We start from the raw sequence: 18,079 nt of genomic DNA on the forward strand, positions 1-18,079 counted from the left end.
TTTGCCTTTTTAAAAAAAAAAAAACAGACAAACAAAAAAACAAACCCTAATTTCAGACATCTGACAGATTATAGTTTATCCACCTATTAAAGTTATCTCTAAGTTAGGAAATTCCACAGGCTCCAGCTTCTCATTAAAAATTGTATAGCAAGGAAGGTCCCCCCCCCCACATCTAATTCCTATCTCTCGACACACACACACACACACACACCCCCCCCCCCACATACACACACGTTTTCCCAGATTACACAAACGTTTTCTAACTATATGCCTTTCCTATGAATAACTGAAGGGCTACTGGAAGTTACTGATTTTCAGTTTTTTTGCATTGACATACTGATTTCCTCTTCTTCCTTTACTAAAATGGATAATATCTATTCACCATTCTTTGCATAACACCCCATAGATTTGAACGTCTAAGTCAATTGTCAAGGTGTTAGTTGAAGTCCAAGTCAATAATCCAGTATTTTGTTTTGTCCTTTTAAAAAAAGTTAAATTATATCTTTGCTCTTATCATTTTCATTCATTTAGCCAATGAGATTATTTTTGTATATTAGACTTCATTCAGTAGAATAGTATTATTCTAATTCAATACATTAGTATGATGCTGAGCCAAATCTAAGCATCTTTCATTTTGTAGAAATGTAACCCTTCAGATAAAAATCTGGTTCAAATTGATCATTTATATGTGGTTTGTATGTATTTATTTATTATTTTTATTTTTCTGAGACAAAATCTCACTCTGTTGCCCAGGCTGGAGTGCAGTGGCATGATCATGGCTCACTGCAGCCTCAACTTGCTGGGCTTAAGCAATCGTCCCACTTCAGCCACCTAGTAGCTGGAATTACAGGAATTACATGAGTGTGTCACTGTGCCTGGCTAGTTTTTTTTTTTTTTTAATCAACCATATATAAGGTTTTAAAAAACAAAGTGAACTATTTGGTTATTAATATCCTCAACTGGGATTCAACACATGGTATTGAAAATGCTAACTTGCTATGTAGTCTCTTTTCCCTTTTTTTTTTTAACCTTAGTTTCCTTTTCCTGAACTTAATGAAGATTCTAACTTAATGGTCAATTTCAGTAACACAGCTGAGGTGGTTGGTACACCTATTTGATTCCCCTTTACATTAAAAAATAAATCTAATTAAATAATTGTATTTCATATATGTAATCTTTTAGAATAATAAATTTATTTTGGAAGCTGGCAGGGCATCATTTACATAGAGGATAAATATTGAATTCTAAAAATTTTTGCAAATTACTTCCTGTAAAATGCAAAGGAGATGGATGGACTGACTAGCATACTTTCTGGATCTAAATTTCTATTATTATGACTGGTTTTGAACAACTGTATGCAACCTTTCCATCAGAAAAATGAAAACTGGTTTATCTTAAGTTAGGGTTTGAGTAAATTCTGAAAAATTTTGGTCTTTAAAAGAATCATGAAGAAGTTGCATTTTAAATATCGTCTAGCCATATAGTGTCTGATAATTTTCAGTCAAGAGATCAGGAACACATTTTCAGGAAAGAAAAATCCCTGCTTTCTTGAATGGTGTCCCACATCACTTCTCTCACCCACCTGAAACTTTGCCTATAAATTACATTTGTCATCACAGAAATCAGAAAAACGTAATCACTAAGATTATTGTGCAAAGATGAAAGCCATTGCCTTTTTTAGAGTAAAAGAAGCTTTGTTAACCTAGAGTAAAAGAAGCACAGTTTATCTAGAGTAAAATCTCAAGGGATTAGCCACTGAGTTAAGGATGCAAGTACAGCAGTGCTTTTCAAACTTTAATGGGTTTACAAATCAAATAGTGATCTTGTGAAATGCAGATTGTGATTTAGTAGTTCTGAGATGGGGTCTGAGATCTTATATTTCTAACAAACTCCCAGTACTACCAATTCTACTGGTTCGGGGTCTCAGGTAACAATAATGTACATAACTCTAATATTTGGGATCAAGTAACGTTAACATTTTTGATATTAAATTTACAAATGTTTAGAGGTCACTGGCTTTCCTAAACATTCACAGACTAAAGTTTTGATGGTTAAGGTGTGTGGTGTCAAGCTACTATTTTCAGCCATAAATTGTCCCTTTACTGAGAGAATTTGTTTACTGGAATGAAACTAAATCTAATACACCAGGCCAACTGTGTCTACAGATTTGTGCACATAGGTTTTGGAGAAAATAGAGAATTTCTTTATGTACCTGTGCTTTTTAACTTTCTTTATTTTGGATGCTCCAGATGACCCGATATAATCCAGGGGCAGTGGTAGAAAAAAGTTGGCTGCAGCAAGTTTATATGCTTTTTATTTTTTTGAAACAAATTTATATAGACTGTTTATAGATAAATATTGTAGAAATATTTAGTGGGGAAATGGAGACTTTCATTAATAAGGAACCATTTAGTCATTAAGTTAATGTAAAAGCTGAGAAGACTATCACCGTAGAACTGAAAAATATTTTTTATTTGTCCCTCTCCTTGAGATGTAGCCTCAGCATTGCTATTGATAGTGACTTTATTACATGAATTCCAGAGCACAGCTCAAAATCTGCTCCCTTGTTGATAATGAATAATTTGTAAACATAATATTCACAATTCTTAAAGCTTTTCAAAGGCAATATAGATGGTATTTCAATACAATCCTAGTTAAGACTGATTTCATTCAAATCTAATGTAAAAGCCTTACTTAATTTTATAGAGGAATGATAATATTAATTACAATTTTATATGAAAATTTAGACATAAAAAGTTAAGAACACAAAAGTTGTCAGGAACAGAGTTGAGAATAGGCTGGTTATCTCAGAATAGTGTCCTGCAGATTAAGGATGGATCTGCCTTCCCAAGCCCACTGACTCAAATGTTAGTCTCTTTTGGCAACACCCTCACAGACACACCCAGGATCAATGCTTTGTATCCTTCAATCCAATCAAGTTGACACTCAGTATTAACCAACACAAGTCCACCCTTTGTCAACCTGAACCCATACACATCTCCTGAGATCATACATAATCTTCAAATGAAGACAATAATGAGATCGTAATTATGCCTAACATAATACAACTATCCTTTGTACAACCAGAAATGCACCAATCCCCAACCCAAAAGCTATTACATAAAGTTAACAATTCTTAAATGCTGATGTGAAGTCAATAAATCTTATGTTACATAATAAAGGAGAAAGGAAATAAAATAAAGACTTTTTTTTTTTTTTTTAAGATGGAGTCTTGCTCTGTCACCAGGCTGGAGTGCAGTGGTGCGATCTCTGCTCACTGCAACCTCTGCCTCCCGGGTTCAAGCGATTCTCCTGCCTCAGCCTCCCAAAAGCTGGGATTACAGGCGTGCACCACCATGCCCAGCTAATTTTTGTATTTTTAGTAGAGACGGGGTTTCACCATGTTGGCCAGGATTGTCTCGATCTCCTGACCTCATGATCTGCCCGCCTCAGCCTCCCAAAGTGCTGGGATTACAGGCATGAACCACCGTGCATGGCCAAGACATTTTCTTAGTACAAGTGTATACATGCACAAACATGTTTTTAACAAAAGAAGGAAACGCTCATGACAATTACAGTTCTCGTTTCTGCAGCTGGTCATGTGGTCATAACTGGTATTGATGACTACCTTCTTCTACTACCCATTCTGTATTCCCTTTACCTTCAGCAAGTATCTCAACAGGTCGTGGTTTTTTTCCTGATGGAGAGACCTAAACCTTCATTCCTGAAGGGTCTGGACCATTTGTAGTCCTGCCTGGATTGGGCTGTTGTAGTTTCCCATTGACCTTAATAGCAGGGCATGGTAATACTGAGTCACCCTAATGGATCTCCTGTATTCCATGCGTACATTTCTTTACCTTGGTTATGGAGTAGTAGACTGATTTCATCTATAGTCTGAGGCAATCACAGCAGCCAACACTGTAGCTCCCTTCTTAGCCTGTTTACTTAAAGGTAGAAGGACCCCAAAGTGTCCAGGTGGCAATCTTAACTTCCAGTTTAATGGGATCATTGTTGCATCTCCTGGTGGCAGCTTTCCTCCCTCTGGAACTGAGGTCTCTAGGCCAGCAGAATGTAATGTTGCGGGAACAGGAAGCAAAAATTTTGCTAGTGGATCACTAGGGGTGATGGTGAGTGGTGCCACTTCCACTTCCACCTCTTGATTGCTGAATCCGTGAACTCTGGCTATGGGAGGAAACAATACCATATATTGGATGCTGATTCAGAGCATACATGGCTTTCTGGAGAACTTTTCCCTAGCCCTGCAAAATATTGTCACGTAGTTGGCATTGTAATTGTGACTTCAAAAGACCATTCCCCTGTTCTATCAATGCAGCTGCTTCAGGATGATGGCAAACATGGTAAGACTAGTGAATTCCATGAGCATGAACCCACTGCCGCACTTCTTTAGCCATAAGGTGAGTGCCTTTGTCAGAGGCAATGCTGTGTGGAATATCATGACAGTGGATAAGGCATTCTAGGAGTCCACAGATGGTAGTCTTGGCAGAAGCATTGTGTGCAGGAGAGGCAAACCCATATCCAGAGTAAGTGTCTATTCCAGTGAGGACAAACCTCTGCCCTTTCCATGATGGAAGAGGTCCAATATAACCAACTTGCCACTAGGTTGCTGGCTGATCACCCTGAGGAATGGTGCCATATCGAGGGCTCAGTATTGGTCTCTGCTGCTGGCAATTGGGCACTCAGCAGTGGCTGTAACCAGGTCAGTCTTGGTGAGTGAAAGTCCATGTTGCTGAGTCCATGTGTAACCTCCATCCCTGCCACTATGGCCACTTTGTTCGTGGGCCTATTGGACGATGACAGGGGTGGCTGGGGAAAAAGGCTGAGTGGTGTCCACAGAACCGGTCATCCTATCCATTTGATTATTAAACTCCTCCTCTGCTGAGGTCACCCGTTGGTGAGCACTCACATGGGAAACAAATATCTTCACAGTTTTTGACCACTCAGAGAGGTCCATCCACATACCTCTTCCCCAAATTTCTTTGTTACCAATTTTCCAATCACGCTTCTTTCAAGTCCCTGACCGTCCAGCCAAACCATTGGCTATAGCTCCTGAATCAGCATATAAACACACATCTGGCCATTTCTCCTTCCATGCAAAGTGCACAACCAGGTGCACTGCTCGAAGTTCTGCCCACTGGGAAGATTGCCCTTCACCACTGTCCTTCAGGGATGTCCTAGAAAGGGGCTCTAATGCTGCAGCTGTCCACTTACGGGTGGTGCCAGCCTGTCAGGCAGAACCATCTGGGAACCAGGCCCTAGTCTTCTCTTCCTCTGTCAACTGATCATAGGGAACTCCCCATGAGGCCATCGGTGCAGGCTTGGGGAGAGAAGGCAGGGTGACAGGAGTGGAGACCATGGGCATTTGAGCCACTTCCTCATGTAACTTACTTGTGCCTTCAGGACCTGCCCAAGCCCGATCACGTATATACCACTTCCATTTGATGATGGAATGCTGCTGTGCATGACCCACTTTATGGCTAGATGGGTCAGAAAGCACCCAGGTCAGAAAGCACCCAGTTCATGATAGGCAGTTCAGGTCACGTGGTGACTTAATGACCCATAGTCAAACGTTCAGTTTCTACCAAAGCCCAGTAATAGGCCAAGAGCTCTCTCTCAAAAGGAGACTAGTTATCTAGTTATCTGCAGAAGATGGCAGGGCCTTGCTCCAAAATCCTGGAGGCCTTCACTGTGATTCACCTATGAGAGCCTGCCAAAGGCTCCAAACAGCATCCCTATTTGCCACTGACACCTCAAGCACCATTGGATCTGTCGGGTCATATGGCCCAAGTGGCAAAGCAGATTGCACAGCAGCCTGGACCTGTTGCAGAGCCTTCTCCTGTTCTGGACCCCACTCAAAATTGGCAGCCTTTTGGGTCACTTGATAAATGGGCTGGAGTAATACACCCAAATGAGGAATGTGTTACTTTCAAAATCCAAATAGACCCACCAGGTGTCTTGGTTTTGGGAGGGGCCAAATGCAGCAACTTATTCTTCACTTTAGAAGGAATATCTTGACAGGCCCCACACCACTGGACCCCTAGAAATTTTACTGAGGTAGAAAGTCCCTGAATTTTAGTAAGATTTATTTCTCATCCTCTGGCATGGAAATGTCTCACCAACAAGTCCAGTGCGTTTGCTACTTCTGGCTCACTGGATCCAATGAGCACAATATAATCAATGTAATGGCCCAGCACGATATCTTGTAGAAGCAAAAAGTGATCAAAGTCTCTCTGAATAAGATTATGACATAAAGCCGGAGAGTTGATATAGCCCTAAGGTGGGACAGTAAAGATATATTGCTGGCCTTGCCAGCTGAAGGCAAATCACTTCTGTTGGACCTTATGGACAGGAATGGAGAAAAAGGGATTTACCAAGTCAATGGCTGCATACAAGGCACCAGGAGATGTGTTAATCTGCTTAACTAATGAAACCATATCTGGTACAGCAGCTGCAATTGGGGTCACCACTTGGTCAAGCTTACAATAATCCACTGTCATTCTCCAAGATCCATCTGTCTTCTGCACAGGCCAAATGGAAGAGTTGAATGGGGATGTGGTGGGAATCACCACACCTGTGTCTTTCAAGTCCCTGATGGTGGTAATAATCTCTGCAATCTCCCCAGGGATGCAATATTGCTTTTGATTTACTATTTTTCTAGGTAAAGGCAACTCTAATGGTTTCCATTTGGCCTTTCCCACCATGTAGCCTTCCCTCACCCTACCAGTCAGGGAGCCAATGTGGGAGTTCTGCCAGCTGCAATTATGCATTCTGGCACTGGGGAAATGACCACAGGATGAGTCTGGGGACCAACTGGACCCACTGTAAGCTGGACCTGAGCTAAAACTCCATTAATTACCTGACCTCTGTAAGCCCTTACTTTAACTGGAGGAACACAGTGACATTTTGGGTCCCCTGGAATCAACATCAGCTCAGAGCCAGTGTCCAGTAGTCCCCAAAATGTCTAATCATTTCCTTTTCCCCAATGCACAGTTACCCTGGTAAAAGGCTGGAGGTCTCCTTGGGGAAGGATGGGAGAAAGATGCACTGCATAAATTGTTGGCAATGTAGTGGAGTCCTTCCTCAAGGGCACCCAGCCTCCCCTTCACTCAAGGGGTTCTGGATCTGTAAACTGACTCAAGTATGGAAATTGATTGAAAGGCTGTGATTCTCTGTTTTATAATTCAAATTAGTCTTCTGTCCATTCGACCTAGAAGTTTTCTGTTTGTAAAATTTAAGTAGGAATGCAGTAGGCTTCCTATCAATTTAACTTCTGGGAACACTGTGATTAATTAGCCAATGCCAGAGCTCTACACAAGTCAGACTATTCTGATTGCTGCTTTGCCTCTGCTGACCAGAGTAGCTACACCCACCTTGCCTTTCACAGTTGAGTGCTGCCACTTGGCTCCTCCCACCTCGGGATTCAATTATTCCCATTGTATTTAAATTTTGTAGTTGAGTGACTGTGGTTCCCACCATTAGATCTGACATACAGAGAAGAGCAATTACAGGGCTCTTCAAAGATGCAGGTGCTGCCCTCACAAATTTATTTTGCAAGAGATTGGTGAAGGGTATATCTTCTGTCTGAACCCTCCCAGCTGGGATGAGTAGGTCTAAAGTGACTAATCCACTCCACCATCCCAATCTCCCTAAGCCTTTCGATCCCTTCCTCTACATTAAACCAAGGGAGATCAGGCATTTCCAGCTCGCTCACAATGGGCCATCATTTAATCCATATTTCAGCTAACCAAACAAATAAACTATTATAATCTTTTTTTTAACTCCCTGAGCTGCAACATTAAATGCAATGCAGAGTCCCTACTTAGTGGGCCCAAATCAATAAATTCAGCCTGATCCAATTCTATGTTCCTTCCACCATTATCCCATACCCCTAATATCCATTCCCATGCCTGTTCTCCAGATTTGTGTTTATATGAATTAAAGAACTCAAACAGTTCTTTTCAAGTGTAGTACACCTCCTCATGGGTCACATTCTCAACCTCACCTCTAGGGTCCACTGGTAGCTTAGTCTCGTTATATGTCTGGAAGCAAACAGAGGTGTTGGGGGTGGCTTCTGAGGAGAATCAACATTATCTTGTCTGGCAATTGCCTCAGGGGAGGCCATCGCTGTTGCCTCAAGCAGCACAGGGTTTGTCTCCTCAGACAGAGGTGGAAAGGCTGATGGCAGCATGGGTCAGGAAGGGGATGTTGCCACTACTGGGGATGGGGAAGCTGTTTCTTCTGGCAAAAAAGGTTCATCAGAATTTACAAATTCAGTATCCCCAGCTTTATCAGGGTCCTCCCACACATCCCCATTCCAAGTTGCAGGGTCCCATTCTTTTCCAATCAATGCCCTCACTTTAACAGTAGACACCTGGTGAGGCTGTGCATGCATTTTTCATTGCAGGTCAGCCACTTGCACGATAAGAGCTTATATCTGTTTTTCCACAATTTCAGCTTTTTCTCTACAGGAGATAAGACTCACTCAGGGCAATCTTAGCAGATTTGAGGCTCAGTATCTGCTTTTGAAGCCAGGAGACAGAATCCCTTCATTCATCATTTTCTTTCATCACTTTGTCCACTGAACTTAGGAGCAACCAACCAGCTTCATTATGTTCCTTGGTTCTCCACATATGGTCAAAAGTATTATGTATAGGGTCACCTCACTCTGCCTGTCATGAGCAGTGAATCAGGAGTGTCAAATGGATTTATTTTGTATAACTCTCTAAACAGTTGCCGCTAAGCACTATCAGTGTTCTCTATACTATTAGAAGTAGAGTCCTTAGCATTTTTGGGTCTAATCATATTAAGCAGCCAACTCCAGAAACCCCAAAACCAATGAAAGAACTCCATCCTTAATATTCTGTTCCTCTAGAACCACTGCTGCTACCAAAATCTGTATTAGTCAGGGTTCTTTTACAGGGACAGAACTAATAGGATATATCTATATCTATATCTATATCTATAGCTATAGCTATATCTATCTATACAAAGGGGAGTTTATTAAGTATTAGCTTACATGATCACAAGGTCCCACAATAGGCTGCCTGCAAGCTGAGGATCAAGGTAAGCCAGTATGAGTCCCAAAACTGAAGAACTTGGAGTCTGATGTTCAAGGACAGGAAGCATCCAGCATGGGAGAAAGATGTAGGCTGGGAGGCTAGGCCTGTCTCTCCTTTTCACATTTTTCTGCCTGCTTTATATTTGCTGGCAGCTGATTAGATTGTGGCCACCAGATTAAGAGTGGATCTGCCTTTCCCAGCCCACTGACTCAACTGTTAATCTCTTTTGGCAACACCCTCACAGACACACCCAGGATCAATAGTTTGTATCCATCAATCCAATTAAGTTGACACTCAGTATTAACTATCACAGACTGAGAAGAAACCACCTGAGGAAGCATAGGGAACAACAAGAAAAGGGCACAAAGAGCTGGGATTAGTTCTTGTTCCTTGCAGCAAAAGTGGAAAACCTCGTATTTCAAGAGACATCAGATAGAGTATTCAAAAAGTCATTACCTCAGAAGAGGGGCAAAATAAGCCCTAGATAAATTACTTCTTTCTAATACTACCTCACAAAACTTAATAGACAGACTCAGACAGATAAAGTCATTTCAGGTAACATAACTATGACCAAGACCAACATTAAGGAATACTAATAGAAAAACAAAAATATCTATCACCCACCATAAATGATAAAATCATGATGTCTGGAATCTAATAAAAAATGAGTAGGCATGCAGGGAAGCAGGAAATATGACCCATAATGAAGAGAAAAAAAGCAATCAATAGTAACAAATTCCAAATTGACACAGATAATAGAATTAATAGATGAGGACATTATGAAAGTTATAGTAACTATATCTCATATGCTCATGAAAATTGAGGAAAGATTGAGCATGTTAAATAGAGATACGGAAGATATGGAAAAAAAACAGATCATCAAATTTCTTTAGATAATGAATGCATTGTATAAACTAACAGCAGTTTAAATATGACAGAGTAAAAAAAAAATCAGTGAACTGTAAGGCATAGCAATAGAACTATGAAAAATAAAACACAGAAAGAAAAAGGGCCCCAAATAATGAACAGGACATTAATGATCTGTGGGACAACTTCAGGCAGCCCAAGCACATGTGGAATTAGAGTCACCAAAGGAGATGGGTTGAAGGAATAATTATATGAAGAAATGAGCGAAATGTTTCCAACCCAAGAAAGTCAATAGGCCTCAAGTTTGTCAAGAAAATTATATCAAGGATATAATAATAAAATGACTTAAAATTATTAATAAAGAAAAAAACCTTAAAAGAAATTAGAGAAAAAGAGTTTGTACATGGCACAAAGTTAAGCAACTTTTTTAAAGTATTGGAAAAATAACCTCTCACCCTAGAATTCTGTATCAGTATCTTCCTTACTACTCAAGAAAAGGGATCTCCATCAAGTACTACTGACACTTGAACAACACAGATTTGAACTGCGTGGGTCCACTTATCTGTAGAGTTTCTTCCACCTCTACCACCTCTGAGATGTCAAGACCAACCCCTCCTCTTCCTCTTCCTCCTACTCAGCCTAATCAACATGAAGATGATGAGGATGAAGACCTTTATAATGATGGATTTCCACTTAATATATAGTATATATATTGTCTCTTCCTTATGACTTTCTTACTAACATTTTCTTTTGTCTGGCTTACTTTATCAGTATATAGTACATATAACATACAAAACTGTGTTAATCAACTGTTTGTGTTATCAATAAGGCTTCTGGACAACAGTAGCTATTAGTAGTTGTGTTCTGGGGGAGTCAAAAGTTATATGAGGATTTTCAACAGGCGAGGGTTCAGTGCCCTTAACCCAGTGTTGTTTAAGGGTCACCTGTAGTTTGGAATCAATTAGGAAAGCATGGAGTCCTCCCTTTTCTTTCCTTCCAAGCTCTTCCCTTCCTTTCCCTTCATTTTTTTTTTTTTATAAATACAAGGTTGGGAAAAAGATTTATCTTATGCATATCTATTAACTGGTAGTCCTGAAGTCTGGTTGTAAAGGAAGATATTTACTCCTAGGAATCATAGCGGTGCTTCAACTCAAACCACTGGAAATTATTCTCAGACATTATTATCTCCCTAAGATTCTTTTCTGTGATGTAAATTACTGTGCTTCACCTTCCTACGGCTGAACCCAAATAGTGTTTCACAAGAAGCTACTAATAGGGCCAGTGTGGACTTAAAACCACTTAGGACTCATAGAAGAAGCTCAAGTGGTTGGGAATGGGAAGATGAAAAAGGTACAGAGAGGAGACAGGCTTTGTTTTCTCTAACATTTTGTCTATAGAGCTGTAGCTAATGAAAATCATAAGATGCATCTTAGCCTCAATGTTCTGAGAAATGTTGATGCCAGAGACTGTATTTCAACAGTTAAGATGCTTTAAGGAATACAACTTTTGTTGTTATTTACTTTGGATTAATGAGCTAATATTAATTTTTATAGCTTTTCTAATTCCAGTAGAGTATAAGGGTAATTCCTTACAAAAAAAGACAAAAAACAAACTAACAAAAAATCCTGTATCAATAGGGTAAGTTGGCCAGGCGTGGTGGCACACGCTTGTAATCTCAGCACTTTGAGAGGCTGAGGCAGGCGGATTGTTTGAGGCCAGGAGTTCGAGACCAGCCTGGCCAATGTGGCAAAATGCCGTCTCCCCTAAAAATACAAAAAACAAGCAAAAAACAAATGAACAAACAAAAAAACCAAAAAAATTAGCCGGGTGTGGTGGTGCACACCTGTAGTCCCAGCTACCTGAGAGGCTGAGACAGGAGAATTGCTTGAACCCAGGAGGCAGAAGTTGCAGCGAGCCGAGATCGCACCACGGCACTCCAGCCTGGGTGACAGGGCAAGAGTGCATCTCAAAAAAAAAAAAAAAAAAAAAAAAAAAAGGAGTACGTTTACATTTTAGGTTCCTAAGCAAATTTTTAAAAGAGGCTAATTTTTAAGTCCAATTCCCCAGGAACATCTCAAAAGCTTCTCTTTTTTAAAAGACTCCATCCACCCCACCTCTGAACAGTGATATAGGAGCTATGGTTAAATTAGAGTTTATCTAAATTAAAAAGACCTAATTCATTTTATAAGACAACTTAACATTCATTATATTTATCTATAGTTATTGAGTAATTTGGGATCATAATAAATAATATCTAATACGAATAACATAAATGTCATAAAGGTGCTACTTACTGGAGTTCTGATAAAATGTATATTTTCCAATTTAATAAGATAAGGCATGAGAGACATCAGGATTTCCCATGTTAGAAGTTGTGAATTCATTTTTGAATTATGAGCATCTAATCTTAGATCTAACCCAATCTTAGATTTTATGTATCCGTGCACAGAAGAAATTCACATAAAAGTATATTGAAAAAATTTGAAAGACATTTCTTTTTTTCTTTTTTTTTGAGACAGAGTCTTACTCTGTTGCTTAGGCTAGAGTACAGTGATGCTATCTCAACTCACTGCAACCTCCACCTCCTGAGTTCAAGCGATTCTCCTGCCTCAGACTCTCCGGAGTAGCTGCAATTATAGGTATGTGCTACCACGCCCGGCTAATTTATGGATTTTCAGTAGAGATGGGGTTTTGCCACGTTTGCCAGGCAGGTCTTGAACTCGTGGCCTCAAATGTTCCGCCCACCTTGGCCTCCCAAAGTGCTGGGATTACAGGCATGAACGACCACTCCTGGCTTTCAACTACATTTTTTACAGGTATTAGTACAAATAAAGCTTATTTGGGCAAATAACTTACCACATACTTATTAGTCACGAAAATATCTTTGGTAAGTTGTGATTTCTTTAATTATTTTTGGTGTTTTGTTATGTGTTAAGGTCATCCTGTTGAATGGAGAAGAGAGGTGGGAGAATGGTTAGTGTGTGTGTGTACTTATGGTCAAATAAAAAGGTGCACATTAGCTTACTTACGTATTTATACAAAAATATTTATTAGATACCAACTCTGTGCCAAACACAGATGCTGCACCATTAAATGGTTAGTTGGTTAGGGTTAGCAATTCATGTACTGGTCCTGAAACATTCAGAGTTGTCTCATTTACTTGAAGAAGTTAGAAAATACCAATTTTGGAATAGAAGAATCTCATGCTGACAGTGATAGTAGAGTTAGACAATACACATGAAAAGTTTTAAGGGCATGTCAAAAACTTAAGAGAATAATATTTTTCTTTTAAAATTGCCATACTCCCCAAACACATGGAGGAAAGTCTGTAAGATTGGATGGCAACTTGGCACATTTGAATGAATTGATCAGAAATGGAGAAAAATTCCTCAATAAGTTTCCCAAAGTAGAAGATTTGTGCACAGGAATTTGAAGAAATTAAGTGACACTGCTTAAGAACAGAAGGTAATGAAAATAAATACATCCCCTTGCACCAATTATGAAAATTAGAGAAAAAGAGGTCACATGGAGTGTCAAGTTGATGAGTTTATTTGGAAAGCAGGATTTGTGCTGGGAAGTGGTAAGAATTAGTTAGTTGGAGGTGGATGGGTAAAGTGTTCTAAATGTTGGGCTTAATTTCGATTTAATAAGGAGGCCAATTCAGAGACTTAAAGAAATTTAGAGCAGGATAATCCCTTAGTTCTTCATCTTCCCTTCAGTCATAAGAAAACTAATTTTACTCAGATTACACAGCCTTGAGTGGGATTGCCAGTTGGGATCAGAACCCAACATTTTCTGTTTTCCGTGTTCTTTTCATATGCCCTGCTACTCTGCAAAACAATGCCCTATTGATCAGGAGTGGGGAGAGACACATGACTACAATGGTAATGAAGGAATACTTTGTTAGGAAATTTCTATTTTAAATACTGAAAAGAAATCAGTCTCTTTCCCATCCTTCTGCTTCTTACTTTATAGACTCTGATCTTCTAAAGGACAGTTGTGCCCCCAACTGTTTCATTGTCCAGCTTCTCCCTTGGTGAATGTGGGTCTGTAGCACCCTTTCTGCTATACAAAAGGAGCAGGGTCACTAACTAGTAGCACAGTCTGTGCCCCTTGTGCCCTAGGCCACTCTGTCACCCAAGCTTGGTTGCAGGGCAACATACTTAGTGGCCTTTCAAAGATGGATGCTCCTGTAATCTGTTCCAAACCTCGGCTTAGTTATGCTGCTGCCCCTGCCACAATTTGGAATTCTCTCACATCATCACTCTGCAAATAATGGATGGAAGCTTTGGTGGAACTTATAGTTTCTGGTCTTTGATGGAATTTATGGTTCCTGTCCTGGAGCAGAAAGAAGAAAAAGCCAGAGAGTTATGCTTTTTAAAGAGAGTTCCATTTGTCTCTGGCAGCTACTTGAATATTTCTCAGAGTGTCTGTCAGCTGGAGGAAAAGGTAGCACTGATTTCGACATTTCCTTCTTCCCTCTCTAAGGATTTAAAAAATTTTCCTTTACAAGGTACGGCTTGAGAAACTAGCCCAGCCTCTCCCACAGGTGAACAAGGTCACTACTCTAGCCCTTCTGAATCTTATATTTTTAGGAAAGGGTGAGATATGGTCATCCTGTAGACTCTCCCTTAATACCAAGGAACCACACATGTCCTCTGGAATGGAGAGTGGGCGAATCCTCCCCTCCCCTCCAAGAGGAGGAGTGGAGAAGCCAACTTCCTCAGTTCTTTGTAACCACACTTCTCACTGTCCCAGGTACATGACTTCTCAGTGGTTTTTGTCCCCAAGGCAGATAGCTACTCTCAGGGGTGTAAAGACTCTGGGCAGCTCTAATCTTCTGATTTTCATATGTATTAAATATCACAGTTTGAAAGCTTTAGAAACACTGATAAGGTTCATATTATTGTAGTTATCTTTGCCAAATAGACCTGAAGAGCTATCATGCCAGTGTCATCCAGCCTTGCTATTCCTCTGGCCTCCATAGACTTGGCTACAGTGGACTGAATGGTGGTCTCTAAAAAGATATGTCCATGACCTAACCTCTGGTACCTGTGAATTTGACTTTACTTGGAAAAGGGATCTTCGAAGATGCAATTAAAGTAAGGATCTCCAGGGGAGATCATCCTGGATGAACTGGGTGGATGCAAAATCCAATGACAAATGTCCTTATAAGAAGAGGGGAATACCAATGCCAAAAGTAGAGAAGAAACATAGGGAAGATGTGAAAATGGATGCAGAGATTGGAGTTATGTAGCTATAAGCTAAAGACAATCAAGGATTGCCTGTGGCCATTAAAAGCTAGAAGAGGGCTGGGCATGGTGGCCCACACCTGTAATCCCAGCACTTTGGGAGGCTGAGGCAGGCGGATCACCTGAGGTCAGGAGTCCAAGACGAGCCTGGCTAACATGGTGAAACCCCATCTCTGCAAAAATGCAAAAATTAGCAGGGTGTGGTGGCATGTGCCTGTAATCCATGCTACTTGGGAGGCTGAGGCAGGAGAATCGCTCGAACCCAGGAGGCAGAGGTTGCAATGAGCAGAGATCGCGCCATTGCACTCCAGCCTGGGTGACAGAGCGAGACTCTGTCTCAAAAAAACAAAACAACAACAACAACAAAAAAGCTAGAAGAGACAAAAGAGGGTTCTCCCCTGAGTCTTTACAGGAAGTGATACCCTGCCAACACTTTGACTTCAGACTTCTGGCTTCCAGAATTGTGAGAGAATAAATTCCTTCTGGTGTAGGTCACCAAATTTGTGGTAATTTTTAATGGCAACCCTAAAAAAACTAACCCATCAGCATATAAAAACATGGAGTGTGATGATGGTAACTACTGTCCACTTCTTCTGCCCAGGTGTCAGCCAGCCTGGCCCTAAAGAGATGTGAAAACTAGATCTCACTTGAAACCTTGCAGCCACATCCTTCTCCCTGCATCTCTTGGTCTTCCCTCAAAATACAAACTTCTGCATTTAGTCTTTCCCAAACTTTAATCCCTAGAAGGTAAATACTGATTCTTGCTTCACCCATGCAAGAATTTCTACTTTCTTCCACACAGCATTGGTTACATAATTTGCTGGGCTCAATGAAAGATGAAAATGCAAGTCCCCTTGGTAAAAAAATAATAATAATAAATAAATAAATAAATAAATAAATAAATAAATAAATAAATAAAATAAAATAAAATATTTCAAGGCAGGGACAGGAGAGCATTAAACATTGCACAGGGCCTTCTTAAAAGTAGATCCTGAGCAAGGCATGTGGCTTATGCCTGAAATCCAAACACTGTGGAAGGCCAAGACGGGTGGATCGCTTGAGCCAAGGAGTTCGAGGCCAGCCTGGCCAACATAGCAAAACCCCGTCTCTACAAAAAACAAACAAACAAACAAAAAAAAAAACCCACAAAAGTTAGCCAGGTGTGGTGATGTGTGCCCGTAGTCTCAGCTACTCTGGAGGCTAAGGTGGGAAGATTGCTTGAGCCTGGGGGGCCAAGTCTGGAGTGAGCCGAGATTGGGCCACTGCACTCCAGCCTGGGTGAGAGAGTCAGACTCTGTCTCAAAAACAAACAACACGTAGATCCCTGCTCAACTGAACAGGTCATAGACCCATGAAGCCCTACCTCCCACCTCTTAACTACTCTGACCTTGGAGAATCCTCATTTAATATTGAAAAATACCACCAACCTCATAAACTATTGACACAATGCTTTCTCCATTTTCTGGCCTTAAGTGGAAATAAGCTTTCTTCTAAGAATTATTTCCCCTAGATGTCCCTTTGATATAGAGTGTTCATTGTTTCACATTCTAGGGTCACAGGGGCAGTGTTGGGATCCTTGTAGCTCCCCAGTATTACTTCTGAAGTCTTAATTGTCTCTTTTACCAGTCCTTGATCCACTTACGTTTTTCCTCCCTGGATATGCACCTTCTGCCCCAACTTTGCATAGTCATCCTCTCAGTTCTGGATCAGTCCACTACATTCACGGAAGTGTTTGTTATCAAACTCACTCCTTTTTTTATTCTGGTATTACTGTTGGTGGCTTCAATGTCCATATAGTTTCTTCAATACCTTAGTCCCTAATGTCTTGATCTTCGTTCTACGTCAGCCAACCCCACCCTTAGCTCTTCCATAAACTGCCTATCTTTGTACTTCTAAAACTTCAAAGAAAACGATCCCATTTCCTGACTACAACTTATCTCTCTCATTTGATGTGGATTTGTAGTTCTTGGACTCTTCCTTCTTCTCCCCTCTTTGTCTTCACTTATTTTCCTATTTATTCTTGTTAACCTTAAAACCCTGTCTTAAAAATAGTATCCAAGCTTGCTCCTTGTCTTTTCATCACATCACTTGGCACAATCCCAAAGTTGGATTAAACTTTCTGCATTTAAAGGCATATATTTGACACAAATTCACAATTCACATGATTGTGTGGAATTACTGCTACCACCAATTCTTGGACTCAAAAACTCCTCCTTGCACTTATGGTCAGGTCGTGTCTAGCATTTGCAAAAGCAGCTACTGCAAACCTTTCCGCATCTTCTCCTTACTTTCCTAGTAGAAATGAGAGGCCATCAAAAATCTTAAATCTAAATAGACAAAAGCATTCTATAAATAGTGTTCTTATAAGTCATTATTTGGTCTTAAGTGTGGAAACAAGGTTAATACTTATTCATTTCAAAACGGCCTGTAGAGTACCTACTTTGTGAAGGTACTATTCTAGGTGTTGAGGATATGGCCTTCATGGGCCATACATTCCAGTGGTTCTGATGATTTCATATGTAGGTTAAAAGCTTAGCAGTGAGGTCTAGTGGTTTTCTCACATTGATCCCAAAATACAGATTTTACAAAGCAAAATTTTCAAGTATAGGAAATACACTTGCAGGATCATAAAAATCCAATCATGATACCATAATTCATAAGTTCAAACATTTTAGTATCACTCTCTGTCATAGTACCTCTAAAATAAATAAACCTTAGAATAATTTGCCCTAGATAATAAAAATATATGTTATTATATAATAGAATAATAACAGGCCTTAGCAGTATGCCAGATAATAAGTTTTAAAGTTACACTAATGATATAAATAACTCTCAGTCTCTTTGATTAATGCTTGTGTAACCACACAAGTAACTATATTTTTA

The 18,079-nt window shown here is 40.1% G+C and overlaps 1 protein-coding gene across 3 annotated transcripts in view; it reads left to right on the forward strand.

The window, feature by feature from the left end:
• Positions 1 to 18,079, forward strand: part of PKIB (cAMP-dependent protein kinase inhibitor beta) — a 256,234-nt gene that overhangs the window by 118,597 nt on the left and 119,558 nt on the right. For 2 of the 3 annotated variants that reach the window (XM_063605441.1, XM_063605443.1), the window contains one exon: positions 12,464 to 12,583. The exons of the other annotated variant lie outside the window; for it this stretch is intronic. The gene's annotated coding sequence lies outside the window, so the exon portion shown is untranslated. The remainder of the gene's footprint in view (positions 1 to 12,463; positions 12,584 to 18,079) is intronic. 3 annotated transcript variants of the gene reach the window in all.

Source organism: Pan paniscus, chromosome 5, assembly GCF_029289425.2.
Source record: "Pan paniscus chromosome 5, NHGRI_mPanPan1-v2.0_pri, whole genome shotgun sequence".
NCBI classification, from domain to species: domain Eukaryota; kingdom Metazoa; phylum Chordata; class Mammalia; order Primates; family Hominidae; genus Pan; species Pan paniscus.